This window comes from Rousettus aegyptiacus, unplaced genomic scaffold, assembly GCF_014176215.1.
Source record: "Rousettus aegyptiacus isolate mRouAeg1 unplaced genomic scaffold, mRouAeg1.p scaffold_m13_p_12, whole genome shotgun sequence".
Taxonomy (NCBI): Eukaryota; Metazoa; Chordata; class Mammalia; order Chiroptera; family Pteropodidae; genus Rousettus; species Rousettus aegyptiacus.
Window position 1 is genome coordinate 12,276,727 of NW_023416287.1, and position 20,187 is coordinate 12,296,913.

Here is a 20,187-nt window from a genome sequence, read left to right on the forward strand (position 1 = left end):
GTAGTCACCAGGGGGCACTCAGCACATATTTGCAGAATGTGTAGGTGCTAGAGAGAGTGTGTGAGGGTGGTAATGAGGACTCCAGAATGAGACATTCTGTTGGGCGGGTGGCAGCAAAGCTCCGGGCTCCCCCTGCCAAGAACCTCAGCCCCATTCTGGTGACCTGAGAAGGGCACACAAAGAAACATCCGAGTGGGCTTCTCCTGACTGTCCATTTATCAGAATACACATTTCCTTTCCAGAGTTACTGTAGATCCCTGATCACTCATGCAAAAAAATGCTGCCTTTGCCCGCAGTTTTTTTTGAAGTTCTACTATTGGAAATATTTCAGAGCCAGTTACACACACACACACACACACACACACACACACACACACACAGAGTAAAATAATCTGCCATTTCTTGCCCAGTGCGATTGTCTTATTTTTCAACTAATCTAGTATTATCCAAGTTAACTGCTGATCATACTGCAGTTCAGGTGAGTTTGACTAGTAGGATTTGTGCCCCTGCCGTGCCGGGGTCACCAAATTCCATGGGCCAGAGTTTGTGTCCTTGAGTAAAAGTGCATGGGTTAGAACATTGCCTTTTGAAAGCATTGCCCTTCCCCCCCGCCCCCACCCAACAGGAAGATGTGTCTCATCTAATATGTGAAGAAAAAGCTTTCAGGCTGCTCAAGAGGCCCCTGGAAAAGGAGTTTTAGACTTGCGAACAATGAGAAAGAGCCAGCCTCCATCTGGAGGTCCCAGTTCTACTTTAGTTAAAAAATCAATGCAGCAACGTGGATAGCTCTTAAAGATAATACTGAGTGAAGAAATCAGACTCAAAAGCTATGTACTGTATGATTCCATTCATATGACATTCTGGAAAAGCTAAAACTGTTGGAATAGAAATTAGATTCATGGTTGTCAGGGACAAGGGAAAGGCGTAGAGACTCATTACAAAGGGGCATGAAGGAATTTTAGGGGAACGATGAAAATATTCTGTATCTTGATGGTTACCTGATTGCACAAGTTTGTCAAAATTCACAGGACCTCATACCTGTAAAGGGTGAATTTTGCTATATGCAGTGAACCTGGAATAGATACATCTCCAATACCCGGTCCCAGCTCTGGTGGCATTTACCTACATTTACTGTTAGAGGAGCAATTCTTTTTAGCGTAGAACAGAAGGATTAGGAAGCTCTAAGCCTGCCGGATTTTATTGAATAACTTTGTATTGATGTGACAACCTAGAGTCATGGTCCTTGTTCACAAATTTAAAGTGTTTTCAGTCATTCTGAATCCTCAAAGGAAGATTATGGTTTTAAGGTTGAATGTACTTTATTATTTTTTTGGTCTTTTGGAAATTAGTAATTCATGCTTGGTGGCTCGGATGGCTCCCTATTACTGAGTGCAAATTATTCATCAGGCCAGAAGCACAGTCCCCTCTAGCTGAAGGTTTTGCTTCAGCTCTTGATGTTAAAGTCTTTTCCGAAATTATTCAACAAAGTATGAGCTTTAGCATAAAATGGTGGTATATAATGTGCGGTTAAATTTTTCTTTCATCAAATGTTCCATTCCTAGGAGGATATAGGGCTTATAAGTGCCATGTCATGGTGTAAACACTGCTCTAGTGATATTTTTGGGGAGATAGTTTTTTGTTTTGGACAGGTTGAATTAGAGTGCCCTTGCCTGGCTGTCTTTGGACTTATGGTTTCCTAAAACATCCATTTAAGGCAGGGTAGCTACCTCTGTATGGGTGTCTGGACAGAGGCAAGAAATTTGGTGGTGGCCAGGTGTGAAGAGCAGGGGGAGAAGCAGAAGCATGTGAGAGAAAACTGGGTGCAGAGAAGGGGAGCTGTAACTGTGCCCTCAATACTTGTCTTGGGGCATATTGTCATTCTGGGACCTCTGGGTTCCATATTCAACTGACGCCCCAAACTGGTAGGTGATTTTTTTCCTAGGAGTATCTTTCATCTTGCAGCTAGAAAAATAAAAATTTCTTTTCCAAACTCCTACAGACCCTCTGTGTTTGTCCTTTAGAATTGTTAGTGCCCTATACTTTGAAAGGCACAAGATTTATTATTAGATTGTAAACTCAACAGAGGTGCAGCAAGGTGCCTTATGCATAGTTGGTGCTCACTTACTGCTTGTTGGATGGATGGCTTCAGCAAGATTTCTCATTTATGTGCTAACCAGGTAGCATTTACAATTATGTTTGATGAGGTGGCCTTGAGTACTGTGAGATTAACTTGAATACTGTGCGTCTTGTGGAGTTTGGTGTAGGATTCAAAGGTATCATCTGAAGATGGCCATGTTTACTATTTTGGTATACTTCCCTATAATATTTTTTTATTCCCCCCTTAACTTTATTAAGATCATAGGACACAGATACAATTTTCATATACTTATTGAAGTGGCTATTTTTTTCTGATTACAAAAAAAAAAATAAATGTACCCACTAGAATGAATATAATAAAAAAGATATAATGATAAGTGTTGGCAAAGATATGGAGAAACTGGAACCCTCATGTGTAGCTGGTGGGTACGTAAAATGGTAAAGCCACTTTGGAAAAACAGTCTAGCAGTTTCTTATAAAAGTTAAACATAAATTTATTATATGACTCAACAATTCCACTTTTACTTAGCTATGCAAGAGAAATGAAACTTATGGCCACAGAAAGACTTGTGTGAAAGTGTTCATGGGAACATTATCCAGAATAACCAAAAAAAGGGATAATTTAAATCTTAGAAACTGGGAAATGGATAAACAAAATATAGCACATCCGTACAAAATACTACTACGAGCCAGGCAGAAAAGACTTTGTGTCAGATGATTACATTTAGATGACATGTTTAGGAAACAGCCTATCAGCGGAGACAACTAGTAGATTAATGATTGTCTGGGGCTGCAGTTGGTAACAGGGTTTGACTGGAAAGAGATATGAGGGTTCTTTTTGGGGCGATGGAAATATTGAAAACTATAGTGTAGTGATGCTCGCACAACTCTATAAACATAATCATAATCACATCATACACTTGAAATGAGTGAATTTTATGGTATGTAAGTTTTAACTCAATAAAACTAAAACTATTAAGAATATTCATTGAAGTGTTGTTTTTAATTACCCTACCAATAATAATAATAATAATAAACAACAAAGAGTCAATGTGGTAAACAAAGCCTGGTCTCCTCATGATACTGGATATGCCAGAAAAAGTAGGGGCAGGGGTCCCATAACCAACCTGGAACTAAATTTCCAGACAATGCCAACATAAGAAATGAAGTGCGTGTGGGTATGGTGAGAGATCAGAGGTAGGAGAAAGCAGCACTGTGCGGAGAACATGGTCATGTATAATCTTTAGATATTAAGAGGAAAAAAACAAGTATAACTATGGGTCTTCATAAGTTAGCAACAATCAAGAAAATAATAAAAAATGTTTTATAACTTTCAAACTAGCAGTAGGAAAAAGATAAAGAAAACTAAGTTGATTCAGCAAGAGATAGGAAACCAGAAAGAAAAAAAGCACAGTAAATAGAAAACAAAATAGGATGAGGAAATCAATCCTACAATATTAGTGATTATAGTATAAATGGGTTAATCTCAGTGATTAAGACAAAGGAACTCTTAGACTGGGTTACAAAAAAGATCCAGGAATATATGGTTTTAAAGGAGTCACATAAACAAAAGCACGGAGCAAGGCTGAAAATACAGGGATTAAAATGGCATTCCAAGAAAATAATCAAAATAATGCTAGGATAGCAATTTTAGTATCAGATGAAGTAGAGTTTAAGGTGAACAACATGAAAAGAGATGAGAAGTGATGATTTATTCTGGAAATGCCACAATACCACAATATTCCAAGAAGATATAATCATCATGAACAAATATAAACAATACAACCTCAAACTATATAAAGAAATAATTGGCAAAATTATGGTAATACAATAGCTAAATCTACTATTATGGATAGGAATTTTAATGTATTCTTCTAGGAAACAGATCAAACAGTCAAAAATAAGCAAGACTATAATATAAAAGATTTGGATAACATAATTAATAAGCTTTCACCTAGAAAACACTAGATGTGTATTACTTTTGAGCACACACGGAGTTTTCATAAACATAGCCGATACCATGAATCAGAAAATCAGTCTCAGATTTCTAAGAATTGACATCATTCAGACTGTATTCTCTAATCTAATGAAGATAGAATGATTGAAATTACAAAATAGGGTAGAATTCAATAAAAGAGAGATGGAAAAAATAGCAATAATTCAAAAAACCAAATATTCTTTGAAAAAATTAGAAATACGGACAAGTCTCTAGTGAGACTCATCAAGATAGAAAAATAAGGTGCATATAAAATAACTGTATATAGAAGCAACTTAGATAGCGTAAATGAATTGAGTGAACAACTGTAGACAAATAAATGTGAAATAGCATATGAAATGAAGAGGTTCATAGAGAAAATACGAGATTTCAAATTTGGCCAGTTGATAAATGGAAAACTTGAGTAGAACAATCACTGCTGAAAAAATTGAAATAGTGGTGAAAACGTCCTCCTCCTCCGAAAATCATACAACCCACGCGGTTTTGTATGAATATATAGTCCCTGCCTTGTACAAGTTGTTCCAGAGACTTCTAAAAAGGAGAAAGCTGCTCTTGTTGCTTTCTGAAGCTTAATACCAAATTTATATCCTCACTATCAAAACTGAATGAAGATAGCACGAGAGAAGGGGAATTACAAGTCAGTTTCAGTTAAAATCTGAAATAAAATGTTAACAGTCTAAATCCAGTATCAGATTAAAAAATCATAGATGGTCGGATTGTTCCCTGGAAGTGTAAGGGTGGCGGACCAGGGTGACGTTCGCTGCTCTAAAATCAGCTCTCTTACAGACAGAGTTTTATTTCTTGCTCACAAATAAAGCAGGTTGGCAGGTAGCCCATGTGGTGATTCAAGGATCCAGGCTCTCTCTTTATTTTTCCCTCCTTTTAAAATTTTTATTTTTATTTTTCAATTAGAGGTGACCTTCAATATTATTTTATGTTAATTTGCGCGTACAGCATAGTCGTTAGACATTTATATAATTCATGAATCGACCCCCCTGATTAGTCTAGTACCCACCTGGCACTATACATAGCTATTACATTATTAGCTATATTTCTTGTGCTATACTTTACATCCCTGTGATTATTTTGCGACTATCAATTTGCGCTCCTTACCCTTCACCTTTTTCACCCAGCCCCCCAATTCTCCTCCCATCTGGCAATTACCGGTTTGTTCTCTGTATCTATGAGCCTGTTTTCATTTTGTTTGTTCATTTATTTTGTTCTTTAGATTCCACATATAAGTGAAATCATATGGTATTTGTCTTTCTCTGTTTGACTTATTTCACTTAATATAATAATCTCTAGGTCCATCTATGTTGTTGCAAATGGTAAGATTTCATTTTTTTATAGCTGAGTAATATTCCATTGTACATATTTTTACAACTTTGTATAATCATTTATTGATGGACACTTAGGTTGCTTACATATCTTGGCTATTGTAAATAGCGCTGCAGTGAACATAGGGGTGCATATATCTTTTCAAATTATTGTTTAAGTTTTCTTTGGATAAACCCAGAAGTGCAATTGCTGGGTCATAAAGTAGTTCTATTTTTAATTTTTTGAAGAACCTCCAAACTGTTTTCCATAGTGGCTGTAGCAATTTGCAGTCTTCCAAACAGTGCACAAGAGTTCCCTTTTCTCCACAAGGCTCCTTCCATCTGTGGTTTAGCCACTCATTAAGGCCCCAGAGTCCCAAGAGAGAATGTGCAGAATCTATAAGAGCTCTTGTGAGGGTGGCTCCATAGTGTAGTGGTTAGCACGTCTGCTTTACACGCAGAAAGTCTTGGGTTTGCACCCCAGGTGGAGCCACGGACTATACCCCGGGTCCGCCAGACCCCGGGTGCATGCGGTGAGCATGTGGGAAGGGACACTTGACCTTCAGAGAGCCAGTGTTTAAAAAAAAAAGGGAAATGGTAACATCCATAGGTCAGGGGTGGAAGCAGGGGTAGGGGAATTTAAGGGGGAGGGGGGAAGAGCTCTCAGCCTGTAAGTGACACATGGCATTTCTGCTCACATTCTGTTGATGAGAACTAGTCCCATGGTCATACCCGCATTCTGGTAAGTGTAGTTCCAGGCTGGACAGCCAACTCCCAGTGACAATGTCCCACTATAGAAGGAGCAACATTAATTTTCCTGATTGGTCAGCTAACATCTGCTACAGATTTGACTTCAGAAAACCTATCAGTATAAATAATTACATTAACACTTTAAAGGAGAATAATCATGTAATGATTTCGAAGGATGTAGAAAAGCCACCTATTTATGACAAAAAGCCAGAGAAAAAAATAGGAACAGATGGCATATCGATCACCTTTTTCTAGATTATGCTGTAGTAACAAACAATCTCAAATGTCAGTGGCTTCTGACAACAAAGGTTGATTTCTGGTTTATGTTTAATGTTAGCTGTGAGTTGGCTGCGTCTTTGGTGCCTGTATTGTTAATTCTGGAACCCCAGCTGGAGGGGCAGGCACTATCCGGGAGTTGGGGATCCAATAACAGGAAAATTGCTGTGGATCACCAGATGATGTGGCATATGCCACCTCCTTTCATAATCCATTGGCCATAGGAAGTCACATGGCCAAGCGTGATGTCAGTGTGATAGAATCTATAGCTTGTCCACAAGAAGAGGCCCTGTGGAGATGGGCCAGGTAGAGAGAGGCCATAAATAATTGGGAATGGCAGTACAATCTGTTCTGGAAAGGAAAGCCCTAACCAGATAAAGGTTTTTCCGCCAAAAGCCTATTGCAAATGTTATGGTTAATGGAGAAATTTTAGAAACATTTTTTTCAAGGTTAGAAAGAAGTGAAGGATACCCATGATTATTACTACTACATACTAAACAAGGTTTTGAGTAATATAGTAAAACAGCTAAAAAGAAAGACATAAGGATTGAAGGAAAAAGACAAATTGTTACCATTTGCATATAATATCATTTACTTCAAGAAAAAAATATTTAGCAGTCTAACCACAAGTAGTAGTAATCTCAATAAGATAATTTAAAGATAAATAGCAGTAGTTTTCCTCTGTAACACAGTAATAATTCAGATAATATAATAGATGACATTCACAAAAGCAACTGTGCTATAATGTATCTAGGAATTAACCTACTCAAAGAGTGCATAATATTTACCTGGAGAAACTCTAAAAGTCACGGAAGAAGGCCTAAATAAGTGGAGAGGTATACTATATTTATGGATAGGAAAGAAGACAATATTGTCGAGATGTCATTCAATTCAAGTTAAAATTTATAAAGTTAATATTGATACAGTAAGATCACAGCATTTCCAGAGGTGGTTGGTCAAAGAGAACTTCACATTTGTCTGAGAAGGAAAATACTCATTAATAGAGGACAATAACGGAAAATGTGGTGATTTGTCCTGCTCTCTCTGATGTGACCGTGGCATCCGAGAGTCACTTGGACATTCTGTGAATGATCGCAAGCAACGTTCTAGTTCACTGGTTTCCATGTCTACTTCGTCTTTGAGAAATTGATCTCTTACAGTGAATACTATACCCTGATCTCTAAGCATTGATCGAATGTTTACTTCGTGCCAGGCATTGGGGGGAAATAAAGAGAATCAGGTTTGGGTTCTGCCTTCCAGGAGTTCACAGTTCAGGAAGGCAGGCAGAACACAAATGCTGCTTAGCACGATTGGTTCCAGACCAATGGTGGACGAGAGGGGGAGGGGAAGAGAGAGGGAGAGCGGGCTGCTCTGAGCAAGAAACTGGGGATGGCGGTCGTGCGTAAGAAGTGACTCTTAATTCCTAGGGGAGGTCTGCGTTCGTAGTGTACAAAAATGGCACAAAGCGAAAAGTGGGCCCAGAACAGAACCACAGAGCACCCCGCAGTGATGGAAATACGACGCGGGGGAAGCGAGGTGGCATGTGTACGTATGTACGTACGTACGTACGTCTGGGGCTCGCAGCGGGACGGCGAGAGAGCCGCGGGTGGGAAGAGCAGCTTTCCTCCGATCGTTTAGAAGCATAGTTTATTTCCTGATTGTTGGCCTTTTCTCTGCCGCTCAAACTTCATTGGGAAATGGATTCTCTTGCCAGAGGAGTGTGATTAATACTGCGACTGGGCGTGGGCTTAACAACAGATTGATAGTTGTGTTTTTAAAGGGGCAGCCTGCTTACAGTTCATGTCACCATGGTTAAGTTGCGTTTATCATCCCTAAGTCAAAGGGGCCTGTTTTAAGCCAGATTTCATTCCTTTTCACGTGGCATTTGTTGTTCGCTGCTTCCCCACCCTCCGCCACCTTGCATTTGCTATGTGACTTTAGGGAGTGAATGTGCATGAAACAGGAGCCATCACACCAAATTTTATGTGTGGGTAGCATTGTCTGCAAGTAATGGGGTGACCACCATCGGACACAGTTTCCTAGGTATTAGAGATGAGATCGGAGTATTAGAGACAAACCACGATCTAGGTTTAATGCCTCGTCTTCACAGGCCCCCAGACCCATTTATTCAGGGCTTCCCAAGGGGTCAGTTTCAGGTATTGGCTTCCTGACTCAGTCCACAAGACACCGGTGCTAAAACCAGATGCTAAACTTGTTAATTCATAGTGACAAATCAAACTATTAGGAAGACTATAAGTCTTATTCGTTTAATTCATTTAACGAAGATTACTGAGCATTTACTATATGCTTCAGCTAAGCTAAGAAGATACAGTGGCCACTAATTAGGCCAAAGAATAGGGGTTGCGAATGAGGAGTAACAGTCCAGGAAGAGAGAACAGTGTGTGGGCAAAGGCCCTGAGGTCCACCGCCTCTTACATTCTCACTTCCTTAGGTTTCTCAACACCAGAAACCAACATGGATAAGAATGGCGCTTGGCGAGCATGGAGCCATCAGAAACGATACTGGCAGGTAGAATCCTGCAGTATCGTTTCCTCTCTGCACACACTCAGGGGTGATTGGGAAAGGGAATGGGAGTGGGTGGGTTATAGATTGCATGTGTGGGTTGGGCGTGACCTCCTCCACTTTAGTTGGAACTCATACTTCCCGATGCCTTCTGGACCGTCTGGACCTCAAAGTTTCAGCAAAGGGATCCCTCTTGTCCAGTTAGAGGGTTTTGCTGAAATGGGTATCATGAGCAGTCGCGGGAGGGTATTTGCAATGAAATTGTGATCCACACCACGAGGTCCAGGCCTCCTACACCATCAGCGGTGACTCCCTTCATACTGGGAGGCAGTGTGATATAGTAGGGAAGGACTTAGGTTCTGTCATCTCTGCCGGGGTTGAACTTCTGCCTCTGTCACTGAATGAGCAGTGCAGCTGTTCTCCTGTCTGAAAAATGGGGTAAATAATAATACATGCCATCTCGTTGAGAAGATTAAGTAAGATAATGCATATAAAGCATTTGGCTGTACTCCCCAGAGTAAGCATTTTGTACTGTTGGAAGTGATTGCTGTTATTATTTTTCACTCCTTTTCTTCATTAAGAAAAATCCTGCGGAACCCTACCATTAATTGAGTGAGGATAGAATAAAAAGGTGGGCTGGGCCAGCTCAGGCTGGCGCTGGTAATCATGCTCGGCATTCTGAACCTCATCCTCGGGCAGTGGGAATTCGGCCCATGTTTTGCAGGCAGGAGTTGATGTGATCCCGTTTGTGGTTTGGGACCACCCGTCTGGGGAGACAGGAAGAAGGACTGGAGTACCTTTTGGAGGCTGCTTGGGACTCTAGCTGAGATGTACAGAGGGCCTGAGTGAAGCTTATGGCTTGAGGAGGAGAGGAGAGAAAGGGATGGTGTTTAGAAATGCTTAGGAGGGGTGGTCTTGGAGACTCGTGGGAAATTGTGGGAGGTAAGGTAGAAAGGAATCAAAACTGTCCCTAGGACCTGGGTCTCAGGTGACCAGAGAGACGATGACACTGTCACGGATGAAGGGATAAGTGTGTGTGGAGGGGTAGTGACGGGTGCTGTGGGTTTTTACCTCCTCTTCATCTCAACTAGCAGGTAACTGAGGGACTCTGGGGTTGGAATGCACCCCGTGGGATCTTTTTTGGGGACCTGAGAAGACTCTTGAGAATATTTTTTTTCTCTTCCAATTAAAGACAACATATCTACAGTAAAAGGTCAGCTGAAGACCCCATCAAAGTAAAAAGCAGGCTCATTAGTCTTCTTTCCTGAAAGTTTTTTTTTTTTTTTTTGTTTCATTTGGTTTGCATTTGGATTTAAGGAGACAGAAATGAAATCCTATTAACTCTATTGCATGGTTAACATTTTATTTTAATTTCATGTTGTGCATAGTTAAGACTTATGGTATTTTAGGTGGATCAGAGAATGTGGTGCTAGACTCGAGGAATCTTAAACACTGGACCCTACGAATCACGAGGAAAATGGAAAGGTAGGACTTTTGTTAGAAAAATGAGAGGGAAAGACATGCACAGGAAAAAAAAAAGGCATTATGTGCCCGCCCAACAGGAATGACTAAATTTATACCTGTTGTCACTGTTAGGTTATAAAAACCCTCAGTTATTGTCTTTTCCCAATTACAACAGTGGAAATGATTTTTAAATAGGAGATTTAAGATCTCTGACAGACAGTGATGCTTAGAAAACTTGCTGAGATGAAATTACGCCTCTGGGCAGAGGTTCATCAACTCTGAAATACAGAGGATTCTGGAGTTCTGGTGAGTGGAAAAGTGGGTTCCACGTTTTGAGTCCTGAGGACTCACATTTCTTGCTTGGAAAGTGCACATAAAGCTCTCCTCACTGCTCTCTGCAAAGGCTTGTGGAATTCTAACCGTGCGCACACCTGTTCTGCAAGCAGTTTAGGTCCTGCACATTTATTTTTCTTCCACCTTCAAAAAACGTGCCCTCCATTTTATATTTCATTTGCTATCGGGTCTTTCTTGGGTCTGTATTGAGGTAGCCCACCGTGTGGTTGTAGATTAGTCTGGGGAATGGCCCAAGTGGCCTGGCCAAAGTCAGGGAGGATTCATTCTGATGTTACCTTTCAGCTGAGGAGTTCAGGTGAAACGAGAATGATTTCCGGTTGGGCAGCACGTTTCACTTGGGAACCTGCCGGGCACATCCGCACAGGGACCCCAGCTTTATCATAGAGATGCAGCAGCCCGTAGGATGGAACCTGACAAATGTTTATTAGAGCATAGCCTGGCAGCATAATGAATTGCAATGAAGAAATGCGACCAGCCATCCTGCCTTTTGTGAGCCCCCATGGCCTCCCAGCCCTCTGCTGAGCTCCCAACATCTGGGTGTGTGTCTCCACAGAAGAGCACTCTTCATCGTGCCAGACAGCTCAGGAAAGACAGAGTGGGCCATATGCACTTGAAACGACGCCATCAAAGGTACCTTCTAAAATATACGTGTTCTTTCAGCTTAGGGATGCTCATACTTTGGTGAGGAATCCCATTAGGGCTCATAGTTCTTAAAACTTTCGTTTAATTAGACAGTGGTGTTATGATGCTGATGCATCTCTGCTGTTTAGTGCTAAGAAGCTGGACAACGGCCTGGAGAAAAACAAAATACTGCTCATTAAAGGCTGCGAGTTTATCTTCTGCATCCACGCGGGGCTCTCTCCGGAGGCTCTTCGCCGGGAATGAGACTGAGAAAAAGCTCTGGGCAGGAGCCGAGTGAGATGTGCGCTTTCAAAGTTGAGGTCAGCACACCCTTTCTGGAAAGCTTTGGCTCTGTGGGTGGAACCTTGGTAGTGAGGGCATGTCGCCTCACTCCCAAGCGGCGGAAGAGAACAAGGAAGAATGAATGCCGTTCTTCCATTTTTTTGGACAGCCTTGTGTTTGACCTGAACACTTAGCTACTTGATTATATGGAAGCCTGGCATTGCAACCCCCATATAGAAATCTAGTGCAACCCTCTCATTTTACAGATGAAAAAAGAAAGCTCTAGAAAGTTCTGAGAGTGACTTCGCTAAGGTTCTGTGGAAATGTGGAAAGAGGACTGACTTTAGGATCAAATGTGGGCTCTGCCTCTGAGCAAATGTGTGACTTGGAACAAGAACAAAAGTTTGGTTAGATTCGCAAACCTAGTTGTGGTGTTCTGCTGAGGATTACAGAGGATGCTTCTTCAGTGTTAATTTCTTTCCTGCAGACTGGAGTTGAACGGTGGACGTACAGCACTTTGGAAGTGCAATATACGGATTGCCAACAAGTCGATCAGTTTTATTTTCCCTGATTTAATGGATCAGATTGCTGGGGATACAAACCACAGAGAAACATATCTTTTACACTGAAAAAGAACATATGGTCCTTAACAGACATTGTAGAATTTTGTTTAGTTTCTACTTTTATTTAGCAGTGTAATATAAAGCAATCCTTTAAGGGTGTGTTGGCAGGTTTTTACTAAAAGAAAATGGTTGGTCAATGATATGATAGTCATGTACATATACCCCTGTGGAGTTTCTAAACCTTTTTTTCATGACCCTCACCCCCCAGGAATCTTTTAGACACTTTTTCTTCCAATTGCCACTCCCTTACAAAAGTTTAGTACTGTAGATATACTGCATGTTTATATCTGTGCTTTTACACATAAAAAGAAGGCATTTTTGCTACACTCCACACATTTCAGAATGCACGATGAAGAGGAACAGCTTGGAATGGTCGGAAGGCAATGTCACCAAGTTCCTATTCTCGCTGGAATAAGAAAGAGACACATGCAAACAGTTTTGAATAATACAGGAACATGTTATATACTAAGTGGGAGAAATTAGAGAAATGGACACAAAGTCAGATCTACAATATCCATTGTGTATTCAACATTAAAAATAAAGTATGTTAAGAGTAGTTATTCCTAGGTAGCTGATTCTGCTTTCTCCTTTACCATATTATTCTGCTTTTTCCCCAGTGTTGCTACATTGAGCATGGCTTTTCTTGACGATAAGAGAACTTTTACTCTGCAAAGTAAGCAAGTGCTCCTGCCCCTTTTGTGGACTTAAAAAGACCTCAGCTGGTGGCAAAAAGGCTGTCTGGAATCTAAGGCTGGAAGCTTTGGCTGTTTTGAACACACAGATGGTCTTTTATTCCTCTGACTTCTCCAAATCCTTTTCTGCCTTGATCTTATGGCAAGGGACCACACCTGGACCATTTTTTGAGCTTGGTGGAAACTTAAAAGGATGCGGGTTTAAGAAGATACAAATTCCAGAATTAAGTACTAATTAAGTTCTTGGACACAAATCACTTCACACACTCCACTTAGAGGATTTGTTTAATTGACTGAGGAAATAGTTTGAAGGGGAAGAGCATTTCTTTTCATTAGTGTTCAAATGAAGTGCAAATTATAGAACTTGGGCTCCATATTTCCTAAAGATAGAAGCTTTAGAGAAAGGAAGAAAAATTAGGAACGGAACTTTAAGTTTAAAAGCAGAAACAAATGCAGTTCATGTAGAAAAGTTTGGGCAATTTTCTACTTGGATAATTTGAGAATATCCAGCTAGTGCTGGGTTGGAAATGACTTTTTTTTTTTTTTTTTTTCCAGAACTTAAGTTTGCAGTCGGATTTTGTTTTGTGTTGTTTTATTTCATATGCAGCTTGCTTTTTAATAAAAAATGTCTTTGGGCTGAGGAGACAATGTGAATACATGAACCATGAGTCAGAGGCCTGAAAACCTACTTTAAGAAATTAGATGTTAAATGAGTAAAGATGGCACCTGCAATTACATGGACTGGGATAAAATTACAAGGGTTATTAATCTGCAGGCTTTGGGGCTTAGGATGACTACCAGGTGAATCAGCAGCCAATTTCTCCTGCTCAATTATAGCCAATGCATAGCTATAATGTCTATGCAGTCATTACATTAATTTGTTGCGGGGATTATTTCTTGGATTTTTAATTGCCTGAGTTTTGCCTCTAAGTCTCAGAAATCTTGGCCAGTTTCAGCAGTCAGGGTTGGTTCAGTTTACCTGAACTCTATAAAAATAGATGTGTGCCAGCTATGGGCCATGCTATGAGGATACAGAATGAGAAAGGTGAGTCTTGGTCTCAAGGAGCTCACAGTCCCGAGACTAGGTCAGATGTCCAGACTGGCCCACGCTGACCAGCCAGGGTACACGAGATAGGCTGGTATAAACCAATGGGGAGCCGTGACCGCTGTTTCAACGAGGCAGCAGCCCTTCTGGGTCAAGCCGATTGCTTCCTTGTAGGACGAATCACTTTTCAAGAGCAGCTGGAAAGAACAGTTTTTTTAACTTAAACTTTCCTATTTTGGGTGGGTTCCCTGAGATGGAAGCCCACATTGAAGTAATTTAACGGAGGCTGTCCTCTGAGGCTGGGGCTGTCAAACTCCGGAACACACGAGAATCACCAGGATGGCTTATAAAAACACAGATTACTGGGTCCCACCCCCAGAGTTTCTGGTTCAGAAATTCCCCAGTGGGGCTTGAGACTTGCATATCTAACAGTTGGTCTGGGAACTGTGCTTTGGGATCCACTGCTTTAGGGGGAGTGGACATGAAGGAAGCAGGACCAGAAGGACTAAGAGCTAAGCAAGGACATGGCCTTGGCTGTCGTGCCCAGCTTCCATCGGACTCCACGTGGGTGAGGCGGAGTCCCGAGCACAAATTGTACTAAATGTGGTCTCACCTTGAGACCAGGTTGGTAGGCTGTTTGTCGCCCCTAACCTGTCTGTTTATCAGTCATCAGCCACTGCTCTCTGGTGGAGGTGGTGGCCCCTGCTTGATTGAGGGCAATTTAGAGAAGGGGGCACTTGTGAACCATTCACATCTGGGGAATGGTCACCTCCTGGTGAAGATATGGGCAGTTCACCAGTAGCATCCACTGCATCTCTTGTATTTGAAGGGTTGGGAACTGATTCTGATATTAAAGAACAAACAAACACACAAAAACCCACAGAGAAACTAGTCAGGGCCATTAAAACACACCTGTAGGTCAGACTTGGCTCATAGGCTGCCAGTTGGTCACTGCTGGGCAGAAGGTTTTTCTAAAACCTTTCCTAAGAAGGCATATGCTGGGGCTGGTGGATTTTTCTGAATAGCTATCTGAAGTTAACTGTAACTGTTCGCTTTAGCAGTCTCCAATGAGCTTGGTGCTCCAGAACATTTTCCCTGGCAAAATGGGATGCTTTTCCATCCGATATTGTATAAATCACAGGAAGGCTGTCCAAAAGTCTCCATAACTGTAGTAACCATTATGCAGGCTGTCATACATGACTAACCCATTATTATGGCCCCAGAGAAGCTGAGGGACTCCCACCTCATTTCTGGGGAGCCCATTTCACACCTGAATAGCTCTTATTTTAAAAAGTCAGCCGATACTCATTTTAAACTTGCCTTTGCTAAAAGACACCTCACTGTTTCTCCTTAAGCACCCCGCACTCCCCCCAGCAAAGTCCCTTCTTTGTCAAACCAGAAAAAATCCTTTCTCCGTGGTGCTTACCTCTTTAGTTAATGTTATAAAGGAGAGATCAAGGGTGAATAAATAGAATGTGCTTTTATTATTTATTATAGCCTTTTTGGATTCCCACTTAAGGTAATAATGGCAAGTAAAATTCATTCTGTTTCTAAGGAATCAATTTGCTATAATATGCCAAATGTCATCATTTTGAAGTTAATGTAATGCTGTAGAGGATTTGTTGCTGCAAATAGGAACAGTCAGAGCCCTGTCCGTTCGGCAGCTGCTAATGCCAGAAGGCTTGGGGTGGTGGTAACACCGATATAAAGTGTACCAGCTGGATTGGCGTGCCGTGGTGCATCGAGCACGCCATTGTTAGAGAAATCCCATGCTTTGGGAGTGAGCTCCGCCTGGGACCTGGGGCCATAGGTTGGGACCAAGTATGTGTTGGGAGCTGTCTTTGCTACCCTTTCGAGCTTGGAGCTGAGGGTCAGGGGAGGGCAGAGCTCACAGCTTTGGAGTCTTATTCCCTTTGGTGCCAAGCATCATCTTCATCCATCCTTTTATGCACGGTCTCACTTATCCGGCAACCTCAGCTTCTCGGAGGAAAAGTCAAGAAGAAAGTCGAGAGGTACGAGGCAGTTGAACTCTGCTGTTACCCCGAAACTTCAGTGCCCTTTCACTGGTAGTCTTCCTCTTCCTCCTCCAAACTTTTGTAGCATTTGGTGCCACCGACCTTGATCTTGCTCTTAAATCCCAGTCCAGTGTTGATAACTTCCTGTTCTTATTCCCCCTCCCAGTCGTCTCACACATATACAAACTTAACAGGTTGCAAGTTGACCGACCCTTTTCCTAATTTGTGTTTTTCTCCTTTATTTCCAATTTTTGTTACTGGTGGCACCCTCTCCCTAGGTACCCAGGGGTAATCCTGGGGACTTCCCTTCCGGTAAGTATTGCTAGGTTTTTGCCCAGAAGTATATCTCACTCAGATTGTGCCACTTCCTTATTCCAAATCTCTAGAGACTGACTCCTTTTAAACAAATTACATGAATTTTTGAGTTGTAAAAAATGTATTGAGGCGAAATTCACACAACATAAAATAACCATTTTAAAGTGAGCCATTGAGCGGCATTTAGTACATTCACAGTGTTGTATAACCATCACCTCTGTCCAGCTCCAAAACCTTTTATCGCCCCAAAAGGTGATGCCCATTAACTGCCATTCTGCATTGCCTCTATGAATTTACCTACTCTGGATATTTCATGTAAATGGAAATATACAATATGTGACCTTTTGCATTTAGTTTCTTTTACTTAGCATAATGTTTTTGAGGTTCGGCCATGTTATAGCATGTATTAGTACTTCTTTCCTTTTTACGGCTGAGTAATATTCCGTTGTATGTATATACCACAATTTGTGTATCTGTTCATCGTTTGATGGACATCTGAGCTGTTTTCCCTTTTTGGCTATTGTGAATAGTACTGCTATGAACGTGTGTACATGTATCTGTTTGAGTGCAGATTGATGGCATATTGCTGCAGAACTCAATTTATGACTTAGAAAATATTTTTGTAAAGGGCCAGATTGTAAATATTTTAGGTTTTGTATGCCTTAGGGTTTCTGTCACAACCGTTCAGCTCTCCTTTTGTAGCACAAAAGTAGCCACAGAAAATATATAAACAAATGGGCTTGACTGTGTTCCAGGAAAACTTTAGTTATAAAAAGATGGGCCATATTTGCCCCATGAGTTGTAGTTTTCTAGCCTCTGGTGTAGAACGAAATGAAGCCCCTCTGCCACTAATTCTAATCCTTCCTGAGTGTGCTACCCTCCCTAACTTTCCACCACTCTTTGGCATGTCCCGCAGTTCAGATGAAACAGGGTAGAGCTGACCATAGGCATAGAGGGTGGGAAAGAGGGTAGGGAGGTTGGAGAAGATGGAAGTGTGATTTGGTTGGAGTACAAAGGAGAGTAGCTAGAAATAACCTTAGGGAGGAAACTTTGATCTCACAGCCTCCGAGGGCTTGAAGGACGAGATGATAAATTCTTCCGAATTGTGTTGTCCTTCAGGCAAAGCTTGGCTTCCAAACTTTCTCAGAAAACAGCACCGGAGATATTCTCACACCAGTGTTAGAGAAATGCTTATCATTGGAAGCCTTTCATGGAGCCTCTGCAATGTTCTTGGGTTAATCTCATTTTAAAAGGTAGAAAGAAAGAAGTTCATTGTCTGGAACATATCCTTTAAAAGAGTTGTAATTCACCGAGCTTGCTGATAAGTGCTCTTGTAGGTGACAGGAAGGCCTCCAGGGACAAATAAAGAAGAGTTTATGGAAGAAAACTGAGCTGAGTCCTTCTTGCACGAGCAGGAAGCCATCTGGGTGACACAGACTGTGGTGGGTGTGTGAGTGTCTTCGTCCTTGTGCCTCGTACAGGCACCTGCCACGTGTACAGTTTATATAATTTTGGAAGGAGAGACTTTGCCAGGATGGGAAATGTGGCTTCCAGAAGCATTTTGTTTGAGGGAATGCTCTGGCCAGTAGCTGTTTTCTTTAAGGCCTGTACTTGGGCTGACATAGAGGTATATGCGCACGCAGCTGACATGGCAGACCGACTGGGAGTGAGAGAAGCAGGGAGCAGCGTTTCTGGCTTTCCCATTGGTGTGTACATTGCAAGTTGTTTTTTTCCTCTGGACACCTTTGTTTCCTCATCTGGAAAGTGAGAGATCCCCTACTCTGAGCCCTTTGCTGTTCGTGAAACTATGAGCCTGCTTGTCCCAACCAGCATGAATCTACGAGGCAACACAAGCTGTTTTTTTCTTAGGACCTTCCTGGCCCATGTTATGCACACATGAAGCTCCCCTCTGAGATACTTTGCTCCCAGCTTGTGTGAGGTCCTACCTCACATCAGCCTCAGGCTGGCCTACATCATCCTGGTTCATTGTGCAAAGGTAACATTTGTCCTTTGCATAGCTCTGGGACATTTCATTTTTATGGCAACAGATCTTTGGATCAGGTCCTTGAAAGCTGGCTGCCTGCCTTCTGGGAGACATTTTCTTTGCCCACTGGGTCATATACAACTGTGTGATTACCAGAATCTAGTTTTTTCCTTTTAGGCCATAGTGAGAATACATTCCTAACCCCTTGTTGTCAGATATGGGTCTTTATCGAGTTCTGGCCAGTGGAATGTAAATGACAGTGGTGATGTGTATGTCACTTTTAGGCCTAGCCCATAAATCTTTACCATGTGGGATTTTCATTCTCTTCCTTTATCTGCAGAAGACTCTAAGGCCTTTGGGTTTGGGGGAGGTCTAGGAGCCTGGTCCATGAATCTATGTTGGAATGTTGCATGAATACAAAGCAAATGCTCATGGTTTTAAGCTACCAGAATATTGAGGTTCTTTGGCACACAGTAGCTAGCTGTGCTGTCTAGGGCATCTGCTATGTGCTTGGAGCTGGGGATGCAGAAGGAAAGGAGATGGTTTCTCCCTTCAAAGATGCCTTCAGTCTAGAGCATGGCTCCTTGGCAGCATGATTTGGAGAAAGTTTTGGCTATGAGTAGAAGGATCATCTTCAGCAATGAGGACACACACCATGTCACCATGACAGGAAAGGGCAAATGTGAAGACAGGAGGGGGCCTGGATAATATATGCTAGCTTCCGGAACCCTGACCGAGTCTAGAAATAACCTCTTCTATTTTCTCAGCTGAGCACCAGGATTTTCCTGCCTATTGGATCCTGACACTTCCCAATTAACCTTTTCTTTGGAAGACAGTGGAAAGAGCTATACTGAGAAGCTCATGATAAGCCGGTGGTGGGTAATTGAAGTGTTACAGGAGGCAGCCTGAGACGTGTGGGCTTTCTGTTTGACACCAGCCAGCTTCTGTCAACTCTTGACTTCTAGAAAACTTACTTGACCTTGATGTTTGAGGGGAGGAAAGGATGAGATGCCTATAGCCAGTCCAGAGCTTGACGCAGTTCTCAGGAAGACTTATGGTGGGATTTGATCAAGAGACATTTCTCCTGCATAGGCCAGATGTTGAATCCTTCTCTTGTTGTATTTCAACTTGAAATCATTTAGTGGAGGTTTTGAGGGGATAACTTTATAGGAAGAGGGTGTGTTTGTCAAGACAGACTAACTTTCGTTACCAACAACTTCAACATTTCATTGTTTTAATGCAATACAAATTTGTTGCCTTCACCACATTCAGTGTGGGTCGATGGAGGAACTGTGGAGATAATCATTCAGCACTAAAGATTTTTACATCTTATGGCTTTAATATCCTCTAGACACATTGAATCTCTTTCATTTAACTGGTGAATGTGAAAAGAGAGTGTGTAGGATGGTGTGGGAGGTTTTGATGGGCCAGTCTTAAGAATTGTCATTGTTATTTCTGTCTGTAGCCCACTGACCAGAATTCAACTACATGGCCGCACCTAGCTACGTCACTTTAGGGGATCTTGGGAAATATGGTCCCACTCTGCTCCTAGGAAGAAGAAGAAATGGGATGGCATGAACAGGTAGAAGTCTCTGATGTAGAAGGGAAGTCATTATAAAGAAAAACGTTTGGGCCTCTTGAAAAGCTGTTTTTTTTACAGGTAAATGCAAGGAAAGCCAAATCATCAAATAAAACTATCATGGTATCAGCAAAGTTTATTACCTGAGGAGTCCAAGTGGAACTGAGCTGGTGAGTCTTTATTCCCTGAGACTTTTGGACTGTTAGGACCTGGCATAGGCTGGCGATGGAGCATAATGCCTGAGCACTTGAAAAG

At 41.7% G+C, this 20,187-nt stretch overlaps 1 protein-coding gene across 18 annotated transcripts in view; it reads left to right on the forward strand.

Annotated features, from left to right (window-relative positions):
- PTPRT (protein tyrosine phosphatase receptor type T) overlaps positions 1–20,187 on the forward strand; it is a 918,720-nt gene that overhangs the window by 86,548 nt on the left and 811,985 nt on the right. Inside the window, exon 1 of one of the 18 annotated variants that reach the window (XM_016155904.2) lies at positions 16,492–20,102. The exons of the other annotated variants lie outside the window; for them this stretch is intronic. The gene's annotated coding sequence lies outside the window, so the exon portion shown is untranslated. Of the gene's footprint in view, positions 1–16,491; positions 20,103–20,187 lie in introns of those variants that run through there. 18 annotated transcript variants of the gene reach the window in all.